This window comes from Ranitomeya variabilis, chromosome 6, assembly GCF_051348905.1.
Source record: "Ranitomeya variabilis isolate aRanVar5 chromosome 6, aRanVar5.hap1, whole genome shotgun sequence".
NCBI classification, from domain to species: domain Eukaryota; kingdom Metazoa; phylum Chordata; class Amphibia; order Anura; family Dendrobatidae; genus Ranitomeya; species Ranitomeya variabilis.
This window is the reverse complement of record NC_135237.1, coordinates 280,044,846-280,060,087: the sequence shown is the minus strand read 5'-3', so window position 1 is coordinate 280,060,087 and position 15,242 is coordinate 280,044,846.

Here is a 15,242-nt window from a genome sequence, read left to right as displayed (position 1 = left end):
ATTGATTATTTGGACATATTTGATAATTCATATATATGTGTGTGTCACTGACATCCATCTATATATCTATGTATTCTATGTGTATACTGTATATCTATTCTATTCTAACCTGTCATGCTGTGATTTTTCTGTGCACGGCACATGAATTTCTGACTTTTCTATCTCTGTAATACATACATACTGTATGTACCCCACCATTAATATACTGTTAGCCACGCATCATTAAAAATATAAAGTGATAATCAGCACTTTGCCCCCCATTAACTCTAATCTCTGGCTCCCAATAATATAAATTATTCAGTCTGTCACTCTCCCCAATTAAAGTATGGCTTTGTGCACACCGAATATATGTAAGGTTTTACAGTACAAGCATAGTGAATGAGATCCCTGAAGTCTCATGCACACGCTGCTTATTTTTTCCTTGCAGGTTTGCAGCTGCTTAAAATCTGCATAATGTCAATTTTTGCAGTGTATTTCACTCGTACTAGTGGGGAAAAATATGTAACAAAAGCATGGCAAAAATGTGGAAAAAAAATTAATGTATTTTACGCAGCGTTCTTCCTGTCAACACATTAGGATATGCAGCAGAATTTTATCCTGCAAATCCTGAACGTGTGCACATAGCTTTAGTCCCCATCCTGTATCCCCATCATTCACTATAAGTACTTGATAGCATCAAAATGAATTTGGAAGTGGGAGAAGAAGTATCAAGTACTGAGCATCCTCCACCACCTCCTAATTCATTACAGGTTCCTGACAGTGTCTTCTCCCAACTTTCAGTTCATTATAAAGGTTCCTATGCACCTTAACCCCTTCTCTCCCTCTATACTAACAGGGGCTTAGCACCCTCCTCATCATCCAATTCATTTTACATCTATATCTAACGTCCTCCTCCCCTCACCCTGTTCGTAAGTCCATTAAAGTCCTTCTTACTCCCATCCCAATCCACACACCCATCATTGTCCTCCTCCTCCCGCATTCCATCATTGTTCTCCCCACCTCCATCATTGCTCTTTCCATCACCTCCATCATTGTCTTCTCCACCAACCCCATCATTGCCCTTTACACCACCCCTTCATTACTCTCTCCACCACCCCATCATTGCCTTCTCCTCCCACTCAATCATTGTTTTCTCCCCCACCACCCCGATCATTGCCCTTTCCACCACCTCCATCAATGCCTTCTCCCCCACCACCACCATCATTGCTCTCTCCATCACCTTCACCTCCATCATTGCCTTCTCCCCACCATCATTGCTCTTTCTTTCACCGCCATCATTGCCTTCTCCCCCACCACCCCATCATTGCCCTTTCTATCACCCCATCATTGCCTTCTCCACAACTTACCCACATACACACACAGACACACACACAATTCACCTCTCTGCACAATCCCCGACAGCCACAGCATCTTCGTCGCCAGCAGCTTTCTGTCTGACACAGAAGCGTGCTGAACATTGATGTCATCCAGCCACACTGCTGTGTCAGACAGGGAGCACAGGCAGGAAGCAGGACAGATCCCTACAGCTTCTCTGCCTATAGGAGAAAATGGCAGTGGAGCTGAGCTGCAGGGATCTATCCTGCTTCCTGCAGGGATCGCTCCATGCCCGCCGTACATGAGGGCAATCTGGCCAGGTGCCCCTTGGGGCCAGATAAACAGGGCAGATTGTCCTCAATGTTAGCCAACCTGCAGGCACCCCCCTCCACCTCCGGGCCCAGATGCAGTTGCACTGACAGAACATACGGTATGTCTGCCCCTGTGTATATATCTATTCTCTTCTAACCTGTCACTCTGTGATTTTAATGTATGCGGCACATGAATTGCTGGCTTTTATTCTATCTTTTACCGAATGCTACTGACTTTTTCCAATTTTAAGAAAAATGTTCATGTTACCGATCTCGAATCCAAATGTACCATCTTCATGCCGAATTAATGTTTGACGATCGTTTTCCAAACATATTCGCTCATCTCTAGTTATCATCCATTTTCCAATGTCCCGGTAGGCTGACATTACTTGGAAATTAATAAGGTGGTCTTTGTGTTAAAAAGCTCAAAAGGGCTTCAATGCATTTTGAGGAGACCTCAGAGCGTTACAAATAGTGATGAGCGAATTTGTTCAGAAAACTATCCCCAAACCTAAATTTGGCACGAATATGATACATTCGGATTAATGATCGGAAACCTGAGCAAAATTTTATAAAATCGGGAAAAATCGGTAACATTCGGTAAAAGTGCGGGAAAATATTTGCATTGCCGCAAAAATATTTTCAGCACTTTAGCAACGATAATGGTGGTGTATCATGAGTGTTTGGCATGTGTTTGATCAAGGGAGGGGGTTTGTAGAGCTCAGAGGCGCGGCATTTTTCTAAGCACAGCAGGGCAGTCATTTTTTTTCCTAACTTTATGTGTGCACATTGCAGTTAGCCAATCAGGGCGCAGGAAACAACCACAGTGTCCTGACACAACGGCTTGTGTCATTGGCTGCTGAAATCACATGTCCCTCTCCATATAAATAGCGGACATCTTGTTTTAGCGCCATTTTCACACTGTATCAGCGCAGAGAGACTGTTCCTGACTCTGTCACAGTTAACAGCAAGATTTTAACTAGTTAGTTAGGCGGTTGCACATCACTCAGATAGTGTAGCTAGATAGTGTCCAGAGTGGCTGTAAAATTTACCTTCGGAACTTTTGGGGGGCCACTACTGAGGTCTACAGACAAAGCCAGTAGGGTGTTGCTGCATTGCTTCTATAGTGCTCCATGCACGAGTATAGCATTCTAAATAATATTTTTTCAGCAGCTAAATGTTAAAGAGCTTGCTGTATCCCACATTTTAGCTAGTTAGATGGTTGTATATCAGTTAGCTAGTGTAACGAGCTACTACTGTCCAGTGTGGCTGTTAAATTTACCTTCCAGAATTTTTTTTTTTGGACATTGCTGAGCTCCACAATGAAAGCCAGCAGAGCACGTGTTGTGCGCTGCTTCTATTGTGATCCATGCATGAGTATATCATTCTAATTCACATGTAGCTGGTGAAAAAATATTAAACAGCCTGCTGTATGCCACCTTGTCATTTAGTGCTGTGGTGATAAAAAAAAACTGTCTGCAAACCAAAGGCACATTAAAAAGTTACAATTTTTTTCTGTTGCTAAATGTGAAACAGTCTGCTGTATCCCACGATGTCAAAAGTGGGTTTGCTGATGTGCCAACACAAGTTGGAGTAGGGTGAACACGACAAGATGCTGGACAGTGAGAGAGGTGCAGGCGGGGATGTTACAATGGATTGAGAAGGATGGGGACAGCTTGGTATGTAAAATCAGTCAAAAACAGCAGACATGTCCAATTCCATATTAGCTGACAGGCTCTCAATCACCCTAAATGTAGGGGGTAAAAAGTGAAGGTTATTCGGTCTGTATGACAACACTTGCATGGTGAGGGAGAAGGAAGAATCAGAAGATGCGGTTGATGGGGTGGACAGTGGTTGGCGAGATCCGCTAGTCTGCATTTTAGCAAAATGACATTCCCAGATTAACGCATGTTGATCATGCATTTGCCAGTTCATGCATGTAGTACTGAAATTATTATTTTTTTTTTACTCTACTAGGTCTTTTTTTACAAATTTGACAGATAAGATTTTTTAGATTTTTGATAGTCTGAAAAAAGACCCAAGACAGCCAACCGCAGAACCTCGAACACTGCTGTCCACTGCCAGAGTTAGGCCTCAGGATGCATTAGTTGTCGTGGTTGCATAACTCTGTGTCTACGTAACCTCTTCTTCTTCTTCCTCCTCCTCCTCTACTGAGCTACTCAGCTGCATGCCTCTGGGTTTACACCAAGTGTGATCAACTACCTCATGTCATCCTCTCTGTTTTCCCACTCCTTGCCCTGAGAGTCATCCCCCTCCTCTTCCTGCCTTGACAGCGCAGTACAGTCTGCGGGTGATTCAAATATCTGAGTCTCGTCACAAATGGATCACAGTCACCCAACGGGGTTTACGTCTGTTGACGAGGGTTTGGTTTATGCTTGGTCAAAGCTTCATCTGGCAATGGATCAAAGTGAGAAAAAAATTTGGATGTCAGTGCAGATGATTTCCTCCTCTTGACATTGTGAATCTTTGGAGTACACTTTCTATGCCCATGGCATACAATGAGTGAAGAGATCTGCAGACACCTGTGGTTCCCAACAGTCAGATGGGCGCTTGAAGAGTTGTGATATGGGGAAAAAAAGGTTAATTGGGGTGCCTCCAGTGAGGGCTGTACTGTGTGTGATGTGGAAGAAGAGGAGCAGAGGCCATCAAGCGGAATTGATGCAGTGCTTGCCATATACTGGAGCATATGTTTTTTCTTGCCCTCATCTACAAAGTGTACCGTTGTACAGCTGGCAAAGAAAGGGAGCAGAGTTGCTCATCCAGTAACTCAAGTAGTAAAGATGCTGTGCAAATTCTGACTGCAGCAAAACAAACCGGCTTCTCTTCCCTTATATCATACATGTCTCACAACCCTAAACAGCTATTCAGTATTTTCAATTCTTTTCACTGCGTCCACCTCCTTCTCCACTCATCTCAGCTGAAGACTTTTCCTTACCACCTGTGAACTTGACACAATAATGTCCCACCTCATTCCAAACTTTACCACAGTCTTTATCACAAGCATATCCCACCTCTTCCACATGTCACTAACAGCTGGTGTCTTCCATCCTGATTGAAGCATACCTCGGTCACACATCCTCAAAAAGCCCACCCTTGACCCATCCTCTGTGTCTACCTATCGCCCCATATCATTTCTCCCCTGTGCCACCAAACTACTGGAACAACATGTCCATTTTGAACTGTCCTCTGACCTCTTCTCTTGCTCCATCTTTGGCCATGTACAATCTGACTTCAGACTGCACCATTCCACTGAAACTGTGCTGACTAAAGTCACCAATGACCCACTAACTGCCAAATGAAAGCGATGCGAGTTTGTCCTCCTTCTCCTGGACCTGGCACCTGTCTTTGACACAGTGGACCATTCCCTCTTACTACAGACTTTCTGATCTGTTGACATTACAGACTTGGCCCTTTTTTTGGATCTCCTCGTACCTAACAAGCAGGAAATTCAGTGTTCTCACTCACACACCATCTCCTCATCTCGCCCCCTATGAGTCAGCCTCCACCAAGGTTCAGTTGTAGGACCAGGAACTATGCTTAAAGGGTGCACATGCACGGTCCCTCCCTCTTAAAGGGACCACCTGCATCAACCTAAGGTATTCCCAACCTTTAGCTGGGCAACACCTTCTTTTTAAGGATTCTCCTCCAATATGGAGGTGCCTGAGCTACGTTGTTAGTTTGCCTTGCATGCTTGCCTGCTGTCAGGTTCCCCTGATCTGCCTGTCTGCTTGTCTACCATGTACCCTTCTGCTCTTACCTGTCTGTGCCCATCTGCCTGTACCTGTCTACTCTCTTATGTCCATCAGCTGGTCCAGCCCACACCTGACAGTGCTTTTCTGTTCCTCAGCCAGTCCCATCTGCACCCGTGGTTCCAGAGTCCCTGCAGTGCCTGTCTGCATTTTTCATCCCTCCTTTGGGCCATAGCAACTTACCTGCTGTAGGGGGTCAGCTTCCACTTTCTGTAGGTCAGCCATGGAGTAGCACCTGGTGCCATCTCTTTGTACCTCCTTGGGTCACAGCTTTCACCTGCTGCCACTTGTCCGAGTAGGGATTTGGTAGGCCACCTAGATACGCCCATTTCAGGCTTTCAGAGGGATATGAAACATCGATTCCACCACCTTGCCAATTACAGTCTCCATTCACTGGGTTGGCGGTGGTGGAAGAGGTGTCAGTTCCCACTATACTAATTCTACTTTATTGCAATTGATGCCACTTTGTTGGTGTCTGCCACTAATTTTTGTAAATGAGTAGACTCCTGGTTGGGTCTCCTTCATGCGTGTTGCCTGTAGCAGTAGGCCTCTATGACCGTCAGGCCTCCACTTCCTTGGACTCAACTACCCGTGTTACTATCCTTGAATTTTTCTAACAATGGTAGTCAGCAAAACTGATATTTGTGACACGTCAGTGTGGCTCAACATGAAAGCAGGTGGAGGTGTTGCATGTGGAATCAGGGCTTCCAGCACAGGATGCCTACACCGATCCCTCACCTACTTCGTCTTACTGTGACGCTAAATTGAAAGCTGTAAATGCTGTCCCAGACCCTGATACCTCAGGCATGGCTGATTTTAGCATTAAAAACTTGACTCACACAGGATGTCATTTTCTAATGACACATTCCTTTTAAGTCGAAAGCGTTATATAAATGTAAATATCTTCTTGGCTTGCTTTACAAGAGTAAATGGAACCCTCATAGCAAATATACTGATGTTTTGATGTATCGATGATATTTTGCTAACATTTTTCTGAAAGTCTATATACATCATCACGAGCAAATTTATTCATTCAATTAATCTATAGGTTTATATGAGATTTTAATGTGAATCTGTCAGTAGGATTTCAACCCACTAAATATATGAGCATGTAGCTATTTCAAAGACAAGTTCAGCAATATCCACTTCCAGGGTATACTAATAGACCACAGATTTCACATGAGTCAACATGTGGTGCAGCAGCAAAAAAGGCAAACACAGTGCTAGGATGTATTAAGAGAAGCATTGAGTCTAGATCATGTGAAGTAATTATCCCCGCTACTCCTCCTTGGTCAGGCCTCATTTGGAACACTGTGTCCAGCTCTGGGCACCACAATTTTAAAAACGCTTTGAAAAACTGTAGCACGTTCAGAGAAGAGTGACCAGGAAGGTGAGCAAACTGCAAAGTATGTCCTATGAGGAGCGGTTGAAGAATCTGGGAATGTTTAGCTTGCAAAAAATAATTCTTACTTTTAATTACTTTAGATTGGGGTAGTAAAATATAGTATTCATGTAGAACCCAAAATATATGTATTATAAATGTCTAAAATGCCACCAACCTGTGGCTACACCAAAACGAACAACAAAACACAGCGTGAAAAAACTAGTGTTGGGGGGAAGAATAGTCCCTATATGGTACCTATACTGATGGCTGCCTATCAGTGGGGGTTGGCGCCCTACGGGGAACGTTGCGGTGCCCCCACTCTACGACAGCTTGCCCTGGGGTCCCTACAGAGCCCTAGTATTGCAAATGGGTCCCTCTACCCACACAATATTGATACACTAAAGGTACCCCTAATTTACTAAACAATGATAATCCTAAACGTAGGGAATCCTAAACCCCCTCACCGTGAATATAAAAACAGATGAGAACATGTGGTAGGCTTATTACGGACATGAATAATGCCTAGTCACTCTAGTTTAGACCAGGAATTGATGACTACAATACAAAAGCACCTATACAGTGGGTCACAAACAGCATTATATCCTATGGACTAATTGATAAGTCCAGAACTGGGCAGCCTGCCCAATAGATAATAGCTTGCAGTACATAGATAAATACCAATGCTGTGAGCAAAAAAAGAGAAAACCCCCTATCAAGATTCCGCGATCATATATAAATCTGCATGATTGATACTCATCGTTAGGTGAAGCGCCGTCAGCCCACTATTATAAATCGCCTCAACGCGTTTCGCCCCTCTGGCTCATCAGGAGGCCCGATAATTCTTATCATGTGTCTCGATGGTAAAAGATGGAGGTCTCCATCGAGACACATGATAAGAATTATCGGGCCTCCTGATGAGCCAGAGGGGCGAAACGCGTTGAGGCGATTTATGATAGTGGGCTGACGGCGCGGCACCTAACAATGAGTATCAATCATGCAGATTTATATATGATCGCGGAATCTTGATAGGGGGTTTTCTCTTTTTTTGCTCACAGCATTGGTATTTATCTATGTACTGCAAGCTATTATCTATCGGGCAGGCTGCCCAGTTCTGGACTTATCAATTAGTCCATAGGATATAATGCTGTTTGTGACCCACTGTATAGGTGCTTTTGGATTGTAGTAATCAATTCCTGGTCTAATCTAGAGTGACTAGGCATTATTCATGTCCGTCATAAGCCTAACCCATGTTCTCATCTGTTTTTATATTCACGGTGAGGGGGTTTAGGATTCCCTACGTTTAGGATTATCATTGTTTAGTAAATTAGGGGTACCTTTAGTGTATCAATATTGTGTGGGTAGAGGGACCCATTGGCAATACTAGGGCTCTGTAGGCACCCCAGGGCAAGCCGTCGTAGAGTGAGGGCACAGCAACGTTCCCCCTAGGGCGCCAACCCCCACTGATAGGCAGCCATCAGTATAGGTACCATATAGGGACTATTCTTCCCCCAAACACTTGCAAAAAAGAAGGCTAAGAGGAGACTTAATTGGTTTCTACAAATATCTGAAGGTATGTCATCACAGTGTAGAGGGATCATCCTTACTCTAATTTAGACATGGAAACATGAGAACAAATAGAATGAAACTGAAAGGGAGAAGATACAGTTTAGATTTTAGAAAAAAATGTTCATCAGTGAGGGTGATCAATGAGTGGAAGAGACTGCCACGAGAGGTGGTGAGCTCTCATTCAATGGAAGTCTTCATACAGAGGTTGCACAGACACCTGTCTGAGAAGGTTTAGTGCAGTGATGGCCAAAATTTTGAGCTCAGTGTGTCAAAATACATTAAAAAAACAAGCATAACTCAGATGGTGTTTCATTTCTAGAAAAATCCATAATTTTGTGATATTTCTAGCTCTAATAACTTATATAATTAAATATATATTTAATAACATATATTTTAATATATGTACTGTATTTATTAATGGGTAAGAGCAATGCTAGCACAGTGAGAAAAAGTCTCACAGTGCAGCACTGAGCTCAGAGAGTTCATGGGGAGAAATTTCTCCCAATGAACGGAGGTGAAGTCACCTCACCTCTGCACCGAGATTTTTTCTCACTGTGCAAGGGGTGTTCTCACCGATCTCCCCACAGTTCAGGGGCCTGGCTGGGAACACAGCCTCAGCAACCAGTGGTAACCTTGATGATGTGACCACTGCTCACTGATGCTGTGCTTGCAGCAGCTCATTCCCCAGTGGTTCTCAGCATGCACGGTCGCATATTGGCACCATCCAGGTAGAAAACTGTTAATCCCCAGACATGTCTTACGGCATGGGACACAACGTTGGACAGGTGAGGGATATTGATTTTTCTTTATTTTGTTTTATTACAGGAGTCGAGGGCTTCAATGGAATTGGCTTTAGGTGATTATAACTAGATTTAATATTTTTAAATAAAAAAAGAAAAGTGTGATTTGTTTTATTTCAAATAAAAGACTTTATACTGACTGTACATTTATTTACAATATAACTATAGGATTAGTAATGGATAGGTGTCTTATAGATGTCTCTCCATTACTAAGCCATGGGCTTACTGTCATCCGACAATACAAAGGTGACATCAACCCCTGCAAATATGAATACCACTTGCTACCACCACAGGGCAAGTGGGAAGAGCTCTAGAATTGGTGCATCTAATAGATTCACCTTTTCTGGGTGGCTGCAGGCTGCTATTTTTAGGCTGGGGACAATATTCATGGCCCCTTACCAGCCTGAGAACACTTGCCACTAGTTGTCTGCTTTAGCTTGGCTGGTTATCAAAAATGGGAGGGAACCCATGCCATTTTTAAAAAATTGTTTATTTATATAATTTAAAAAAAAACAGCTTGGGAACCCCTCTATTCTTGATAACCAGCCTTGCTAATGCTGAAAGCTGAGGGTTGCTGATGGTTAAATTAACAGAGGAATCCAAGCCCATTGTTCTTAACTGCTCCTTTGAATATTAAAAGTAGAAGGATTTCTCTGGAACAAGACATCGGATTGCAGATATCCAGTTATAATTGTATTTAACTTTCTATGACCCGTGTGCCCATATAGACGGCTTAAAAAGGTAGCCCTTTAAGGCTGTAATGGGTCTGGGAAGAGGGCTTCTGGCTGTGTTGCAGGCTGGTGGAATCCACTTCTCAGCTGCTACAGACACAAGGTGCAGCATTGTACTTTGGCTGCAGCTGACTTGGTTATGAATCTCTGGAAGCGACATTCCTGCTATTGTGGTGTGCAGTGCAACTTCCCAGCACAGTGTGGTTTCACACAATTTCCTCGCAGTGCATTTGTTACATAGTTACATAGTTATTAAGGTTGAAGGAAGACTTTAAGTCCATCTAGTTTAACCCATAGCCTAACCTAACATGCCCTAACATGTTTGCTGTAATATTCTAATATCATGGCAAAAGTGCAACTTTTTCACCAAAAAAGACTCCAAACACATTGTGTGAATCGACACAGTGTTCATTAGAGCTAGGACAAAATTATCTTTGTGCCTCCTGACCCTTGTGCTTCTTTCTCGCTTCTCCATCCAATGCCACCATCTCAAGGAAACTGCAGAAAATCACCGGATGCAAGATGCTCACCTCACTTCATGGCCGACATGGCCCTGATTTACTTTTATATTACCACCTTTGCTGCTGTTAGGGTACTTTATTTAAAAATAATCGAATATGCTGTGCCGGTCTGTACTAATGATCTTTAGCACAGTATGACTAACATCACAAAATAATGCTTGTCACTAAAAATGCAAATATGATGTACACATTCTCATTATCATTATATAATCTGGGAATATACTGTTATACTGTAGGTTATGTATTTATTCTGTCACAATAGAAATGATGCATCATAATTGCTATTATTTAAAGACAAATAAAACAAGAATATGTAAAGAAGTCCCTCCGTATATTAATATTATACCTTGATGGATTGTTGGAACAGCAGTGCCCATGACATCAATCTTATTTATGCAAATGACAACATAGTAGCATCTCTTACATCTCTCCAAGGAAACAAAGCTACGTTCAGTGGAAGTAAATGTCTTATTCACGTTATTTCTTATGGAGATATTAGACACGACTAATACAACAACGTAGAGTTGCTCTTCTCTTATTCTCTGACTAACCTGATAAATGTCATGGAAAGCTGCAGGGAACATAGCACCGGTTATTGAATTATTTAAGTGCTCTGAATGAATGTTCTCTTCCTTCTATTTTCTCCATGCATGGGAAAATGTTATGATTTATAGTTTTTGATTATTTGCACAATATCAGACATAGTATTCTATGTCTACTTTATGGCAGAAGCAATTTCATCACAAAGTTGAATTACTTGCTCCATAATTGTTCCAAATTTTAAAACAGGAATTCTAAAAAAAACATAAACTTTTCAAATACAATAAGGATAACATTTATGGCATTGGGCTTCAAAGCATCAACTTTTTAATCCATCTAAACATTATCATATCCATCCGAGTAGTAGAGCGTCGGGTGGTTTCGTCAAACTCAATTTGACAGGTGGACCCGCCCCTATCAAAGTGTATCAAAGTGTGTAACCCCTCCCCTCCCTGTCAGCCAGCTGTCCCTCCTTGTCTGGCTGTCCCCTTTTGATATAGTTTAATATTATTATCACAGTATTTGATGCAGTGAATATTATCCCAGTAATTGTTTTATATTAGCTGTTTATGTGCTGTATTAAGATTACTCTTATTTGATAATCCGATGATAGGGAGAGTGAGGCTGTGTTTCTGCAGTATTATCGGCTAGTGGTATTCTCATTTATATGTGATTTATAATGGGCACATTATGTATGCGGCCATATTACAACACCCGCAAGTATGAAGCGTGGTGTTTTATACGTTTATAAAAAGCAAAGACACGGTATTGTAAAAATGTAAAAGATTTTTATTGTAAAATAAACACATCTCAAAGACATTTCGCTGCTGCATCGTACAAAATAAATAGTATCGCTTGAATATACAGCAACACACTTCTTACAAAATAAATATCAATGCTGCATCGTACAAAATAAATAGCACGATGATTATACATCATTACTAGTGTTGAGCGATACTTTCCGATATCGGAAAGTATCGGTATCGGAAAGTATCGGCCGATACCGTCAAAATATCGGATCCAATCCGATACCGATACCCGATCCCAATGCAAGTCAATGGGACGAAAATATCGGAATTAAAATAAACCCTTTATAAACTTGTAGGTTCATTCTACATGAAGGAAAACAACTAAGAATAATGTAGGATGTATTGGGGGACGTGGCGGAGATATTAAAGGGACAGAGGTTTAGCCCAATGTAATAGAATAGCAGGATTTTTAATTTTTTTTTATGAAGTTCGGCGTTAGAAAGAATTTGACTATGTTATTTTTTTTTTTTTTTATGTCAGATATTGATGTTTCACTACTTCCACGCCCTTCACCTTCTTTTTTACTTCTCCCACGCTTTCTTCTTAATTATCCTCATCATCAGCTTCTTTGACATCAACTTCTTCACCTTATTCATCTTCTTCTTCATCTTCTACCTATTATTTTTTGGGTTACATTGTTCATATTCTTTTTATTTTACTATTATCTTCATCATATTCAACTTCTTCATCATATTCTTATTTGTGACAGGCATTCCCGTAGTTGTTATCTATAAAAGTTTGAAGATTACACCTTCCGTTCTGCCTGTCACAAACCAGTTACATTTGTCCGCGTTCAGTTTGGCCTGCAGCATCAGGCTTTATCCAGGGGCACCACGAGGAGGAACGGACTCACCCCCATACACTGCTTAGTCTTCTTCTGCTTATAATTTACATAATATTTTTTTGCTCTGATATTTTGTGTTATGCTTAATGTCCTTCTGCTCTTTGTTCTGCAGCCTCTTGTTCTTCTGCTTCTCGGTCTTCCAGGTCGTCGTCGTCTCCAGGGTCGTCGTCTCCGGGGTCGTCGTCATCGGGGTGGTCTCCGGGGTCGTCGTCATCGGGGTGGTCTTCAGGGTCATCGTCTCCAGGGTCGTCGTCATCACGGTGGTTGTCGTCTCTGGTGTCGTCGTCATCTTAGGGGTGGTCTTCCGGGTCATCGTGTTTAGTCTCTTGAACTTGGAAATGTAGCAGAAGGTACAAGAAGGCTGAGAAAATGCCGAGAACCAGCTGATGGAACTGGAACTCGGATGGCTACCCGAAGGTCCAAGAGCCAATGGAACTACCGAGGACCAGCTGACGTTACTGGAACCCGGTTACTAAGCAGGAGGTACCCGTGCCTGAAAGCACTACCAAGGACCACCTGACGTTGGTGGAACTCGGATACCCAGAGGGAGGCACCTAAGCCAAAGGCTCTGCCCGGAACCAGCTGACGGTACTGGAACCAGGATGGGGAGCAGAAGGTACAAGAGCAAAAGACACTGCCGAGAACCAGCTGACGGTGCTGGAACCCGGATGGGTAGCCGAAGGTCCAAGAGCCAATGGAACTACCGAGGACCAGCTGACGTTACTGGAACCCGGTTACTAAGCAGGAGGTACCCGTGCCTGAAAGCACTACCAAGGACCACCTGACGTTGGTGGAACTCGGATACCCAGAGGGAGGCACCTAAGCCAAAGGCTCTGCCCGGAACCAGCTGACGGTACTGGAACCAGGATGGGGAGCAGAAGGTACAAGAGCAAGTGTCTGCGTGGCTTTTGCAGGACACGATGCCGGCTGCACAGCAGGGGAACAGCTGGCGGTGCTGGACCCCACTGACACATTGGCTGGTGTTTTTCTCTGTGCAGCTAGCACATCTGGGCCCCAACTGGCGGTGTGTTAGAGCCCAGGGACAGCAGGAGGAGGAGCAGGAGGAGGAGGAGCAGGGGGAGGGGAGTGTAGGCCGAAGCCTGCACTGGCGGCAGCTTTGGGTGTGTTGTGTCTGCGTGGCTTTTGCAGGACACGTTGCCGGCTACACAGCAGGGGAACAGCTGGCGGTGCTGGACCCCACTGACACATTGGCGAGGTGTTTGGCTCTGTGCAGCCAGCACTTCCGGACAGCAACTAGCGTTGTTGGAGCCCGGGCTCTGCAGGTGGAGCAGAGTGTAGGCCGAAGCCTACTTGAACCGATTTCAAAGGTCACCTTTAACCCCCCCTCAGGGGTTAGAAAGTAGAAGAGCCACAGCTTATGCAGCAGTAGTGCTGCACAAGTCAAAGGTTGCTCTTTTAATTTTTCTCCTTGCACACGCTGAATGAAACACGTATAACATTTAGCCCTTTATACAGTCAAACTGTGTAATGGAGGCGAGAGTTCCCTTTGTAATGAGACGCAGCACAGGTGTCAAGAATCCCACCTTGGTGCTGGGTGCAGCCTCCCGAGCGTTGTTATTTGCTGTACAGGAGTCTGCGCTGTCGTGTTATCCCCTGGCCTAGCGCCGTTAGCGCTGCCCATCTTCTGGCATCATGTAATGTCGGCCGGTGCGGTTCGCGATGACCATGAATCCCAGCCCCGCAGTGTCTTAACATTGTTAAAACACTGCGGGGCTGGGATTCAGGGCCTGGCGCAGCACATATGTTGGCCTCTCACACTCGGGTCCTTACACCCGCTTCAGACTGTGCGGCGTCATCTGATCCCTTATCGCATGCCACGGCCATGAAGCCGCACAGTCCGAAGAAGGCGGAAGGAGAGGAGGGACAGGCGAACTGATGCACTGATCCTGCCCATCAATCACACCCTCGCAGTCCCAATAAATAAGACACCGAGGGGCGTTGTGCGGGTCAGGGCGGCCGCAGAGGCGCAGCCAGCCAAACAATGATGCCAGAAGACGGGCAGCGCTACCAAGGGGGTTGCAGCGTGTCATTACAAAGGAAAGTCACACCACCGGGACGGTTAAATGGTCACACAGAGGACACATTGCGGACGTGTTTTCAGTTCCACATGTGCGAGGAGAGTACGTTTCTGAGCCACCTTGCACACATGCAGCATTACCGCTGTACAAGGTGGCTGGATAACGTAAAAACGCCTGGGGGAGGGGGGACAGGTTCCCTTCAATTTCAGTTCTTGTGTCTGCGTGGCTTTTGCAGGACACGTTGCCGGCTGCACAGCAGGGGAACAGCTGGCGGTGCTGGACCCCACTGACACATTGGCTGGTGTTTTTCTCTGTGCAGCTAGCACATCTGGGCCCCAACTGGCGGTGTGTTAGAGCCCAGGGACAGCAGGAGGAGGAGCAGGAGGAGGAGGAGCAGGGGGAGGGGAGTGTAGGCCGAAGCCTGCACTGGCGGCAGCTTTGGGTGTGTTGTGTCTGCGTGGCTTTTGCAGGACACGTTGCCGGCTACACAGCAGGGGAACAGCTGGCGGTGCTGGACCCCACTGACACATTGGCGAGGTGTTTGGCTCTGTGCAGCCAGCACTTCCGGACAGCAACTAGCGTTGTTGGAGCCCGGGCTCTGCAGGTGGAGCAG